This window comes from Otolemur garnettii, unplaced genomic scaffold (genome assembly GCF_000181295.1).
Source record: "Otolemur garnettii isolate 467f Iridium unplaced genomic scaffold, OtoGar3 scaffold00195, whole genome shotgun sequence".
NCBI classification, from domain to species: Eukaryota; Metazoa; Chordata; class Mammalia; order Primates; family Galagidae; genus Otolemur; species Otolemur garnettii.
In genome coordinates this window covers 586519-601404 of record NW_003852590.1, presented here as the reverse complement: position 1 = coordinate 601404, position 14886 = coordinate 586519, and positions in this window count along the sequence as shown.

Below are 14886 nucleotides of genomic sequence, written 5' to 3'. Positions count from 1 at the left end.
AAGTCAAAAAAACTGCTTCCATATAATTATATTTTGCAGCAATATATTAGTATACCCATTTACATACCATATGCTATGTAGAGACTGTCAATCGTCCTTCCATTTTGTCAGTGTTGAAAAGCAACATTTATTAACATTTAATGTATATCCAAATGATTATATTGGAATTTAACTTATTTTTTTTTCAGTTTTTGGCTGGGGCTGGGTTCAAACCCACCACCTCTGGCATATGGGGCCGGGGCCCTACACTTTTGAGCCACAGGCACTGCCCTGAGTTTAACTTTTTAAAGTATTTTTGCTACACATTTATTATTATTTTTGTATTCCCTACTTAATATAGGGAAAATTACATATATTTAATTTTTTAAGGGATTGCTCATTTTTGCTATTATCTTGTATCCTGGATTCTTCTGATCTAAATCTCTATCCTCATAATCATGGACAATTTACTTAATTTCTCTAAGTATCAATATTTTTAGCTGTAAAATGATAACTGCTGGGGTCCTGCCCTGGGGGCCGGGTCCATTAAGACCTGTGGATCTGGTTGTGACCGACTAAAGAAATATACACTTAGAAACCAAGAGAAGGAGACAAGACACACAACAGAATTTTCAAAGGTAGGAACTCAGGGGACCACAGGTCAAGTCTGGGGTTCTGACTGTGCCCCCGAGTGTCAGTACCAATCAATTTTTATTGAAGGTTATTTGCTCTTTAATCCAGAAAGTAAGCTGAGGAAGGGAATGAAGATGCCAGCAGTTTCTCCCAGCGAGCATATTAGTTCCTATGGTTTCTATAATCATTAACTTTAAGCATCTGAGCAGCCTTGAGAGATCTGGAACCTGAGTGTTGTGTGGGGGCAGCCTCCTGCCTGAGGTCACAGGCATAGATTCGCAGGGAGGTGTTAAACTTGGCTAGTTCACTATGGAGTAAAACTCCATCAGGTCAATCTCCTCTGAAGAATCTGCAGGAGAGAGGAATTTTCCTCTCATCACCACCACAGAGGGTCTTCCCTGCGGTGATATCCCTGTGATAAGGGATATAAGCCCTCCTGCCCATATTTCAGGGTTCGAGCTGTTCCCTTGATTTCTGTCCCAGCTAAATACAAATCTCCACGATGGTATTTGCTCTGACTGTTTACACGCAGGGGTCCTCAAACTTTTTAAACAGGGGGCCAGTTCACTGTCCCTCAGACAGCTGCAGGGCCAGACTGTGGCCCCGGGAGGAGTCAGCTGCTAAGTAGGAGGCAGTGGAGGCAGCAACACCTGGTGGGTCGAATAAATGTCCTCAGCAGGCTGCATGTGGGTCACAGGCCGTAGTTTGAGGATGCCTGGACAGGCAGGAAAAGGCCTAGCTAAGGTATCGTTTTAGGCCTTGCCACTGCATCTTCTGTGGCCATTATTTCTTCAGAGTGCTCACAGACCCAGGAGGGATATTAGTAAGCTGTATCCCCCATAGGCCAGCGTTCTAGGAAAAGCAGAGAATTTGTTCAGATAAGAAATTTAGCAGTGGCTGGTTTAAAGGCAAATTAGCTGACTTTTCTTTGTTCCAACTCATTCAACTTGCTTGTTTCTATTTCCTTTTTTTCTGGGGGTGTTTTCCCTTGCCAAGAATGGGGTCTTTAGTTCCCATTCTGCCTGCAATAACATTGCCAGAATGTATTTCTTAAGGTTGTAATAAATAGAATAATACATTTGAAAAATTATTACACAATACAGAACAGATCCTGGAACGTCATAATCCTTTCATTCTCTGTGAAAGAAGTGGAACCATTAATTATGTACTACAGATACTGGCCTATTATGAAAAACTTTAGTTTATGATAAGAGTTTACTAATTAGAACTTTACTAATATTAGAAAGTAAGAAATATTCCACTCAGAAAGCGTCGTTTCAGCTGCTGCTGCATTTAGAGTTCTCTTTGATGCTGGTGAGTAGCAAGCCATTCTTGTCTCTGCTCACTTCATGTTTGCTCAGCTGGAATGTCATCTCTTTCATCTTTCATGCAGCACATTAACTATAATATCGAGAATATCAATGAACAATATGAAGATTCTTCCCCTTATATTTTCTATGGTCATTTATTCCACTATTTCAGTTTCCATTAATTTTTATTATTCCATAAAGAAGCTTTACAATCTGCTCAACGATTTTCCTGTTTCTATTCTGCCTGGTGCACCAAATGGTGTACCATAGGGAAAATGGTATGTTGTAGCCAAATGCACCTTTATGTATAAAATATTCCTCACAAAATTTTATAAAGAGGGGGCAGCTAACAAACACACAGGAATATGACGTATAATATTTTATAAATATTTTGTAAAACTTTGTGATGTATATTTTGCATACAAAGATACATTTAGCTACAATTTTCTGTTTTCCCTGTGTATGGTGATGTATGGGACACCTTGCATCTCTGCTTCATCCATCAACAAGGCATCATTTCTGAAAAACAGAGATGAAAAAGGGGAAGGAGGCAGAATGAGGGTGACTGGTGGGATCTCACCTAGTGTGAACAATGGGAGGGTGTTCAGGAGGTCCCCTGAGTGAAGGGCTGAAATATAACTTGAACTTTATCATAGAAAAGTAACCTAAAAATTTGTACCCTCATATCAATATAAAGAAATTCATCATTTCTTATCTTTTCCAGAACAGTGTACTCCAAAATATCTTCCTGACAAAGTTGAAATTCTTTTGCTGCGTAGCTAGGGAACAATTATGTGCAAGATGAGCCTAATCTGTTTCCTACTGTTCTTCAATATGTCTTCCACTTGAAGTTCAACTATTGATTTTGCATCAAACTAATTTAATTTTTAGCATTAAGTTTTTTAAATTTTACTTTCTCTACTTGAAAATATTTTCCCTTTATTACTCAGCATTGATGTTTTCTCTGGTATCTACCCTTACACAAGTGCTGTTGTACATACTAATGTTCATTAGAACAGTTGTGTTGTCTTATTCTTTGCAGTTTCCTGAAACACTAGTACAATGTCTGGGATTTCACAGGTTAGAATCAATAAAGACTGAATATTTTGTAAGGTCTTTCTAGGATATGCAACTACCTTTCTTCATTTAAAAACTTATTTTTCTGTGTTACTTCTTAGAACTTATATTTTCTGATTCCTTAGAGAAATTGAGAACTAGACTACCAAATATGATCTTGAAGTGTATGTTTAACATTTGTGTACTCTCTCCTCTGAGATCCAGGAAATACATAGGCTTGGGAGTCTAGGTACTGAGAATCCTCATTGCATTTACTGTCAGAAACTATATTGGTAACATGCTATGGTGTATATGCTTACTGGAATTATAAAGGACAAGAGATATGTTAAGATAATTGATCTATTTAGAACAGAGTTAAAGGATGAAGTGAGAATGGTGCTATCAGGTACTTTATTTTCTGATGAGCTTAACTAACCTGATGGAATCAGCTTTTAACTTCCTTATTCCTCAGATATAAAGTATATTGTCAACATATTTCAATTATATCCCTATGTCCATAGTCCATATTGGATCTTCTTAAAAGTACAATGAGATGAGTAGGTAAGGAATCTTAAAGCTCTACATTTCTCATTGAAGGAACCAGATCTATTTTTTCCTTGCCCTGTTTTATTTCTCCTTTTACTTTTAATTTTTTAAAAATATACTTGGTTGTGTATGTTTAAGGTGTTTAAATTATGGGAACTGTGAGATGGGCATGTTAATTTGTTTCACTATACTAAACATTTTCTAACTTTCTATATGTACTCTATACCAACATACACTTCCATTTTTAAGTGAACACGAGATAATAACTTCTGTTCAATTTTATCCCATTACCACTAAAAATGGCTAAATAAAGTCTGTGGGTAATAATTTAAAGTCGAAAGCATTGTGTCTTAAATAAAAGAACTTCTTTATTTGAAAGATTTCTTTCAGTTACCAATTTTTCTTCTCTACTTCTACTGGTGCTTCCTCTGTATCTTAGCAGTTTACCTAGTTATGCTATCTCACTGGAGATCTGGCAGAGCTGATAATGTCCAAATAGGCAAGAGGACATGTTTCGGGTACACAGGGATGAGTGATCTTTCTTATGGTATTTACAAGTTGGTCACTGCTAGTGAACATATGCAATTTCTAAATGTAGATGTTTGGTGATAGCAAAGAAAGCAGAGCATGGGTTCTCTCTACCCTCTTTGAATACCTTTGATTATCCTTTTGAATTAAATTATAATTTCTTAAGAAAATTTATTTGCTTAATACAAGATAACATTGGCACTTTTTGAAAATACGTGCTTGGCACACCCCAACAATTTTCCCAGATGTTTGTTAATGTACTTTTTCTACTAGTTTTTTTCCTCTTTTGTTCTTGTAAATATAAATTTAGGTACTAATTGAAATAATATGTCATAATAATTTTCTTTCCTAATGAGTTAAGATCCAAAGAAATTTCACTTTAAAAAATTTTGTGATATACATGGAATGGAAAGTACTATTACTAGTGCTCAAACTTTGCAAATAAAATTCCAAGTATTCCCATCCTCCCATGGGGTGTCATTACATTATTTTCAACATTGCATGAAATAAGGACTCTTTCTTTTCCTCTTCTTCATGATCTGAGATGGAAGCCATAATTAGCTTTCCCTAATTTTCAAACTAAAAATTGTAAAGGTAGAATATCTTAAATTATAAAATATCAGATATTCTTTTATGGAGAAACCTCAAAGAACTAAAAGTAGACCTACCATTTGATCCAGCAATCTCACTGTTGGATATTTTCCCAAAGCAAAAGAAGTCATTTCATCCAAAAGATACATGCAGTTAAATGTTTATTACAGCAAAATTCTCAACTGCAAAGTTGTGGAATCAACCCAAGTGCCCATCCATACATGAGTGGATTAATAAAATGTGGTGTATGTGTAACATGCAGCACTACTCAGCCATAAAGAAATGGTGAACCATTCTTCTAAGTCAAGTATCACAGGAATGAAAACTCAAACACCACATGTACTCACGATTAAACTGGACCTAATCGATCGACACCCATATGGAAGTAAAAGTCAACAGAAAGTGAGCAGGAGAAAAGGGGTAAATTCACACCTGACAGGTACAATCTCTCTACCAGGTGATGGGTATGCTTTTAACTTTGACTCAAACTGTACAAAAGCAGTTTATGCAACCAAAACATTTGTACTTTAGTAATCTTCTAAAAATTAAAAAATGTGAAAAGAAATCCAAAATTCCTTACACTTATCCTAGGGAAGAAATCCTTTGCGAGAGTATGGAGCACTTCACATTTTGTTACATCAGTCACATGCAGGTGGACATGGGAGTACTTAAAGGAAGAGTCATATCTTGATGGGCTTGCATTGATAGAAATAATGATTTAGTACATTTAAAATCAATGTTCAATTGTTTATTATAAGTAGATTAGGGATTGAATTAAGAAAATGATTGCAGATGATGGGCAAAAGGGAGCAGAGACAGAAGAGAGGAAGATCAGAGAAACCCAAAATCTGTTGTAAAGTGTGACAGCCTGGAGCTTGGCATTTTCAAGTAGATTGTCTTGCAGGAGCTTCACTCCTCGGCTGTGTGACTCAGCTCAGAGGTCACTGAGCACTGAGCGACAAGGCTCACTGCCCTCTCAGGGAGAGTCAGTGCATTTGGGGAATTAGGAAAATAGCAAGGGGATGCTACACTTACTGGAGTCAGGATGTTCACTTAAGTCTCATTAAGAGAGAAAAAGTGTCTCAGGAAGATAAGGAGGAAAATACCTCCTTTCTTCTGTCATCTCAGTATTGGGAGTAGGGCTACATCACCACTCCTGAGATGTGTATACATGGTCTGATTGGGGTCTGCTTTGACATCCCGCTCCTGGACTGTGTCCCTCATCCCATGCTCTGTTTTTGTTAAGATCATAAATAACTTAGAGTAATAAAAGTAAGTGGTAAATCAGTTTAAATAACATAGTTAAAGAAATAGTTTGATAGAAAATGCAAGCCCAGAAAGAACCATGATGTAAGGGTTTTGACTTCCCTCATTAGATTGATGATTGAAACAGTGATGTGTGTAATAAAACAAAGCTAGCCTGGAGCTCAGGGTTTTCTGCTGCTCCTCATGCTTGGAGGTGGAAAGTCTCCCAGCCAGCTTCTTAAAAAACTGTCTTCTTGTGTTTTGACTGTTTATTTTTCCCTCATCCTCTCATCCCACCAGTCACTGGGAAAAAACTTATGATGTAGTTTGGGAATGGTCCCCAACAGTCACAGATACAATTTTTTATAAAATGTGAAATAATAATTATTGACTTTTAAGATGGATTATATGAGTAGAGGAGAGTTTTAATAGTCTTGTAGACCTGTTGACTGTTATCATGGACAATGAGCTAACTACCTCATACAGTAACACATTCTAGTTTTGAATTTCTTTGGTTGCTATAACTCTGATTGGTCTCTTTTGTATCAAGTGTCATCCTACAAAATTTTGAAAGAATAATACTCACATTCCCACACTTTTTAAAAACAATTTCTTGTCTTTTGGTTATTGTAGTCACTTTCAAGTGTTATCCTTATTAACACTGTTTCTTTAAAAGTTTAGTCCCCAGAACTAAGCACAACACAAGTGGAGTGATACAATCAATGCAACATACTGGGTTTTAGTCAGTAATGACTGACTTTTAAAAAAAAAGTAAAAAAAAATAATTGTAGAGATACAAAGTGACTCAATAATCTAAGTTGCTGCAGAAAACAAGACAGTAGAAGTTAATAGAGTGTTTTTAGGAGTTGTCATTAGAATAACTCAGCTTCATTCATTTTCTGTTCTTGAGTGGCTGAGCTCAATATTTGGTTTCAGAAGTTAATAGTCTTTTTACTTGGTGTGTCGATTTCCTTAGCTTTAAGTAAATAGGCAAGTCAAGCATTTTGATAGAAATTACCACAGAGATCATTTGGAAAAAGACTGAGCACCAAAGAATATTACTAAAGGAGAGGGAAAGAATATTACCCAGGTAAAGGTGAACAATATCTGATTCAGCAGACTTGGACACGCTAGCCTTTCTGCCTGTGACCTGGGACATAAATCAGTCTGGCCTTCTGAGCAGGCCCAGTTGTCTTCAAATGCAGGAGAAAATGTTAGCACAGTGATGTGTTCACTTCAAGTAAAAGTTGAGTTTCTAATCCTTTAATATTTCAGGAAAATTTTATTCCTCATTAAGCTTCTATCAGCTACCAGTGAGAATACTGAAGAAAGATAAAAGACTGGCAGACAAACATGTGTACCTACATATGTGAGTACAGACATCCATACACAGAGTCATCATACACTTGGCAGAGAATGCGAGCTACTTACACTTTGTGCATGTATTTTTTAAATCTTTCTCAATGTGTATTTTATACCCTATAGCATAATAACGCATTCCCCAAACTATATGTATACACGTGTATGTAAATACGTGCATACCACATATATTATCCCCTGTGATGTTAATAGGTAACAAATAAAAACATCCATCATCAAATATTTATGATGTATTTCACATTATAGAAACTTTCTTAAGATCCACAATCTATATTAACATATTAAGGCTTTGTGTGTTCCTGATGTTGCGCTTTGCAAGTCAGATAAAATTGAATTTATTCCCATTTTACATGTTTTTGAATGTATGTGACGTTGGCCTATGTATGACATCTTTTTAAGTTAAGTTTTCTCAACAACAGAAAGGTACCTATAATACTTTCAATTTAAATGATAAGAGCTCAAACTTAGTTATATCTGTCTGGGTTCAGATCTCAGTGTCTGAGCTGCTTCTGTGCAATTACCCTTTCTGCGTTTAACTTTGAGTGTGTATAGCAGAGCTGATTCTATCAAGGGAGCTCTTACTGCGTTGAGAGGATTGAGTTAAGGAATTGTGTACAGATCTTAACGCTGTTCTTGGAACATGAATATTTGTTATCTGTTGATTATGATCATTGTTGCTACTATTGAGCTGTTTTGGATACTAAATAGATAATAAATCAGCAGGGTGAGTAGCAAACTAAATGTTTATTAGGGTCTACTGATAGTGAGGTGGTGGTAGAAGAAGGGGAGAAAGAGATAGTGCAAAGTTTCACTTATTAAAATATTTTTAGATCTAACTTTTATAATCATCTAGTATTGCACAGAATTTGGGGACATCATCGCCTATACATAAATATGCTGGAACTGTCGAAAGCCTTTTGCTTTCTGAGGATAAGCTTGACAGGACTATCTTGGTCCACCTCTGTGTGAATATGCTATAGCCTTCTGGTCAGGCACCTGTCCTTGTTGTGGTCTCTACAGTTTACAGCAGATGTTAATTTTATCTTCTGTTTTACTGATTATTGCAGCATATGGCTCAGCACAAACTGGCAGAGCAGAATAGCTGCATTCCAAATACTTGTGAGAGAAGACGACCTTGACAGTGATGACTGGTAAAAGCTGAATTCCCTTTTAGTGACATATTTAAGTTTCTCTCTAGATAAATCAAAGAAGCTGAGTTTCTTTTGAAATTTCATCATAAGATTTTGCTAACTCCTTTCTTTCCCTTCCATGTAGTCCCTAGGTTTAGTTAAGTGACCTATGAGTCTTTCAAATTTATTCATCAATTTATTTTAAAATTATTGTTGAAGACAATGTTCAGTACATTTCTTGAAGATGAAAAAAATATTAACTTTTGTCTCTGTGCTCAGAATATTTGTACTACTCTGAGCCATAGTTTGTCTTCAACCCATGAACACTGTACACTGTATATTTTACCATGCCTGCATTCTTTATTTTAGTTGCAAAAACTCATTAAGCTGACTTTTGTCATCTTTTTCTTCCAGAAATGTTCAAGTTCTTATTACATGCATTTTGGGCAATGTGTTAACATTATTTCTGGCATTATGTTATCTTTAATATCCATAATAAATTAAACTTCTAATTTTTATTTGTTTTTCTTTACATTTTATTTTAAAGTATTCAATGACAAGGACCGACAATATTAAAGGTATATTATTCAACGTGAAGATTAGGTATCCATATACAATCAAGCTAATATGTCCATCATGACGCATACTGTTCGTTAGAGCCTCAGGAGCCGTTCATCTTAAAAGTGAAAGGTCCTACCCTTGGATCAACATCTGCTCATCTCCCTCACTTCCTAGGCCCTGGCAACCACCATTCTACTCTCTGTGTCTGTGAGTTTGACTTTTTAATAATGTATTGCACATATAATAAAGATCACGTCGAGTTACTACTTAAAGATAAATGTTTTGTTGCAATGTGACATATGCACAGAAACATGATTCATAAATGCATAGCTTAAAGTGTTAGCGTGATGGGAACATGCCTTGGAATCACCACTCAGAGGAGAACTAGAACAGAACCAGCTAGGCAGATACTCCCCTTTCCTCCCCAGTATTCCTATCATCTTTGTCTATGAGGTCAGCCTGTTTTAAAAAAGCATACGAATAAAACTACAGATTTTACAAATCCATTTTAAGCTGATAAGATTCATCGTATCAGCAGTGTTGTATTTTTATTACTGTAAAATAATCTATGCAGCAGTGTTGTATTTTTATTACTGTAAAAACAGATATTGGGGAACTAAGACCCTATTCATTCTTCGAGTGATAGAACATGGGAGCACAAATATATTTCTGTTGGACTGTCCCTTACACATCGTATGTCCACTTTATCTCTAATAATACGTTTTATTTTAAAACCTGTTCTTCTGGACAGCTTTCTTTTGATTGATCTTTATATTATATATCATTTCTATTTTTTAATTTTAAACTTATCTGTGATTTTCTTGTAATTAACATGTATTTATGCCAACTTAGTTCTTAACATTTTAATCTTTTAATTTTACTGTTTTAGTTCATTTATATTTACTTTCTAATTCGGTGTAATAATAATAATAATAATTAGGTGTACCTCTAAGGTATTACTATTTGTTCTCTATTTTCCCCACCTATTCTTCCTTTTCACCTCTCTTTTTGACTTTTTATATTATTCATATGTATTATTTTACTTTTGCTTTGTTTTTAAACTGATTTTTGCAATTGCATGCGATTTTGATTTATCAATTCTATCATGTATGAGTACTTGGGCCACATCATGGAGGCAAGGGTATTAAAACTCAAGTACATTTAATACTTCCCCATATTTTTGTACTGTTATTTTCATATATGTTAGCTCTTTATGTATCTCATACTAGATAAGAAATTATGTGACTTGGTTTCCACTAAGTATTTACTTTTCAAAATTTCGTGGTCTATATCTCTTTCTGAATACTCATATTTTCATCTGGAAATTTTGTTTTGTCAAATGCATTTTAATATTCTGTATTCACTGGTGACAGGTCTTAATTTGTTTGCCTAAAACAGTCTTTATTTTTGCCTTCATTTGTGAAGGATAATTTTTGCCGTATATAGAAGTCTGTATTGCAAGTTGCTTTCATTCAGAATTTGAAGTTATTGTTCTAGTTTGGTCTCCTTTGTTTCTTCTGCAATATCACTTGTCAGTATTATTGATCTGTTTTTGAAGGCTGTATGTTGTCATCCTTCCAAGATTGTCTCCTGCTCTTTGATTTTCACCAGCCTTACTGTGAAGTGTCTCAGTATAATTCAGTGTCCAGACATATTTGTAAGTGGCATTATATTTGATGTTCATATTCTTTCTTAAAATCTAACATCAGTTTTCAAGAATTTTCACCCCTTATCCATTGTAAACGTGGTCTGTCCAATTCTATATCTCTTCTATTTCTGGCTCTCAAGTTACAGGTGTTTAGTCCTTTACACTTGTCTCTTGCACACCTTATTCCTTTTTTTTTTTTTCTATTTTCATCCTTTAATTTCAGTCATTGTGTTTTTCTTGTTCTAAACTTCCATTTGCTTATTCTCTTAAATATTTCTATTGTCTTTGTATTTTTTTTATCCTGTCATTTAATTTTATAAGTATGGTGATTGAAGTTAAAGTCCATGTCCCAAAACTACAGCATCTTTATCTGCATTTGACCTTTCTCTATGCTATTTTTTCCTCTTATTTTATCCAAGTTGTGGATAAAGTTTTTGCATATATAGTTATTTTTATTTAATAGAGGAATTTATGTGTATGCATCAAAAATTACAAAGATAACTTGAGGCTTCATCTGAGGTTTTCTTTTCTACATGATTTACTCTTTTTCCTGACATTTTTACTTAAAGATTGAGAAAATTCAAAATTTGGCTTTAGTATTTCAAATGGTTACTTCCTTGCACTTTATTTTATACACGGGAGTAGCCCTTCAAAGTTCCCAAATGTAAACTTTGGATGTTTCCTAGAATTCCATCTCCTTGCTGGACTCTAATCTTCAATTTTTGTCCCTCCCATATCTATGTAACTTTTGTTTCTTTTTATTTATTTATTTTTATTGTTTGGGATTCATTGAGGATACGAAGATTGCATTTGTTGGGTAAAGTCCCTCTTATAATTGTGTTCCGCCCCCAAGAGTTGTGCCATAAACCGTGAACCACATTGATGTAAATTTTGAAGCAATAATAATGCATTCGGATTCTTAGTTTCTTGACTGTTAGTTTTGAATTCAACTCTCTGAGCTCTTTCCTTACTCTGTAGGGCTTTGGCTTTTATATCTCCAATGCTTCCACCATGGTGTGTGTGTGTGTGTGTGGGTGTAGTGTGTTTCATTTTGTCCATCTTTTCTAATTTGCCTGGGTAGTAAGATAGATCAGAAATGTATGAATCTATTATCCCTAGCAGATTTTAACTCATCAACTTACTATCACACAATTAAATTTCATTGGATAATTTTTCATAAACTTTCTAAACCAAATAGTATTAGTTTTTCATCTATCTTAATTAGAACATTTAAACAAATCTTGCTAGAACATCTCCTTCTTAAGTGAGAATGAGAAACAAAATATGAGCCCCTATGAGCCCCACATTTCTCTCCTCTCTAGATTACCCAAGCAATGGTTTATATCTTTCTTGATCTTCTATCTTTGAGCACAGAATAAGCATGTACTAGATAAAGAAACTCCAAGATTTTATTATGTTTTGCCTCCCTGAGTTTTTCCTTAGGTTATTTCTCCATTTGTTATTTTCTTTTACTCTCCTGTGAGTAACTGCAACTTTCTCTTTTCCTCTAATTTCATGCTGTCTTCTTTATTCCCAGTTTATTACTGAGATGCATTTTCTTACATTCTATGCCTATAAAACAATTATGCAATTACCTTGATGAATTTTAGAGTTTTTTAAAAAATAATAACCACAAAACTAAAGGTCACCAAAGAGATACATAAAAATGTTATAAAGTTTTTTTAAAAAGGTTTTTTTTTTAATCTTCATTAAAGTGTAAGTCTAAGTTGATCTTGAAATAAGCCTTCTTAACAGTTTTTCTTTTTGTCTCTAGTTTTTCTACTTCCATATTTTTGCAAGTTAGCCTTGTAAAAAGTTGTTACATTTTATTCTGACACTGTAGCACCTGAATCTTTTCATCATTTTTAATGGAAGGATATTTTATACATAAGCTGTTATTATTATTGGGGTCCTTTCTTACACAATGATATCAAAAATTTTGTAGTATATTTTAAATTAAACTAAGGTTTTCATCTCAATGCCTATTCTGATAATGAAACAAACAAACAAAACACATTAGTTCTTTATATGTAAATCTGTTCTTAACATTTGTAATATATTTTAGTTCCTTTAGTACAAGAATTACTGTCAAAATTTATACAGTATAGTGTAACCATTCATTTCTTGCTATCCCAGTTTTCTGCTCCTATTAAATTTGATCTTTTATTGTATACTTGAAAAGTGCTGAGAGTAGATCTTAACTGTCCCCATCACAAAAATGATTAAGTATGCGAGGTAACAGGTTAATTAATTTAACACTGATTTCACAATGTACATATATATTAAAAATCACATGTACATCATTTATATATGTGATTTTTCATTTTTCAAGGCAAAAATTAATGATGACAAAAAGGGAAAAAGAAGCTAAGCTCACCAGACCATTTCATGTACAACAGTCTGATGGTCTAGATTAATGTTCACCTCCCATCTTTTTTCTTGATAGCATTTGTGAATAATCAATATATTATTCAAATATAGCTCATCAGTGAATTACTTCAGTGCCAGGTAATGTTCTTTTTCTTAATGAAGTTTATATTTTAGCAATTATATGATCACAGGGCAAATTTTGATTCTTGCTATCAACATGTATTCATCAAATCAGAACCAGATAGTAAATGTCCCTGGAAAGTCAAAGGAGAACAAAGTCATGGTGCCTAAAATTAAGAAACACTTCATATGATGAGGATAATTTTTTGAAATTCTTAGATGTGTATGGAGAAAGATATGTAGAAATTGTTATGGAAACTATGATGATGCGGTGACCGATTGGATCTTAGGGAGAGAAAAGGAAGACAGTAGAGAAAGAAGAATAATAGAAATCTTAAGAGAAAAATAAAATAAGATTTTCCAAACAGAAAAATTACAGTGCAATGACATTCCAGGCAGAAGGAATTTCCAGAAGCACAAAGATGTCACAGAGAAGGACATGTTTAGATAATTGTAATACAAAATGTTTGGAACAGAGAGTTATGAATCATAATATCTGTGTATGTATATATGAGTGTAGTGGGTTGATGGTGGCGTGTGTGTGTGTGTGTTTCTAGGGATTGTCTGGGGACATTGGGGTAATTGAGAGAAACTGAGGCAATATTAGTCAAGACCTTTCCGTTAAGTGCCTGGAGTGTCTGTCTAGGAGCTTCAGACACTATCTTATAAAGAATGAGAAGACTGACAAATATTAAGGCAAAAATCATGAATGCATTTTTTTGAAATATAAATTTTCTGTAATGGGATAAGCTTGAAAATCTTCTTAAAGTCCTGCCATGTTCCTTCCTACCAGTTATTGTGTAAGCCTGACAGTGATGAATATTACCTTCCACAGCTCTTCAGACAGTTAATTGCATGATTAGTATCTCCAAAGGTTTCCATCACTCTCACGTCACCTACCAGAACTTCCTTTGCTGTGAGAATTGTTCATAGAAGCAGTTCTCTTAACTTTTCCTCACTCTTCTGAGATAAAATTGTTAGCAAAGAAACACCAGCATTTATCAGATTTTCTATTTTGAGTGAAGTGAGAATAGTAGCACTTATCTAGATTAAAACTCACACACACACACACACACACACACATCACTGGTGTAAGGTGCTTTTCAATTAATTTGTTATGAATGATCGTTTATGCATGAGTTTGAGAATTATATACAATAAAATAATTTACAGTGACTAAAGATTATGTCCCTCATATCAACTTCATATTTAGATACAGTGATTAAATGTTAGAGAAAGCACACACCTATAGACAATTTTATATAGGCCATAGCCAAACTCTAGAGTAATATTCTGGTAGCCAGCTGATGTGAACAAATTATTAAGTTGCTTAACATGACCAACAATATTTTGTGGGGTTTCTTAAAGTCTGAAAGGATTTTCTCATTGCTTCACTACTTATACATCTCATAAGTTTGTTTTAAGGGACAGCTTTCTCTTCTTCACATTTATTTATTTTAAGGATATATAAATTACATAGTGTACTGTTACTATCACCATAGTACTATTATATATTTTGAAACTACTCATAAATTGGCCAGTAGAAGTCCCTTCAAGGTGGCTTTTTGATCCTTTCAACGTGCATCCATTTTTCTTGGAGCGTTTCCTTGTTTCTGGAATAGCAAGCTGTTCTAAGAGGATGTGGTACTTACCTTGAATTAGTCCTGAATCAAAAATTTTCTTATTTTAAATTGATTTAGAAATCAAATCGAGTTCTGGTGTTAAATATGTTCAATGATACCAGAAGGTCAATGATTCTAGACCCTCTAAGACAACCAAGCCAAGAAAT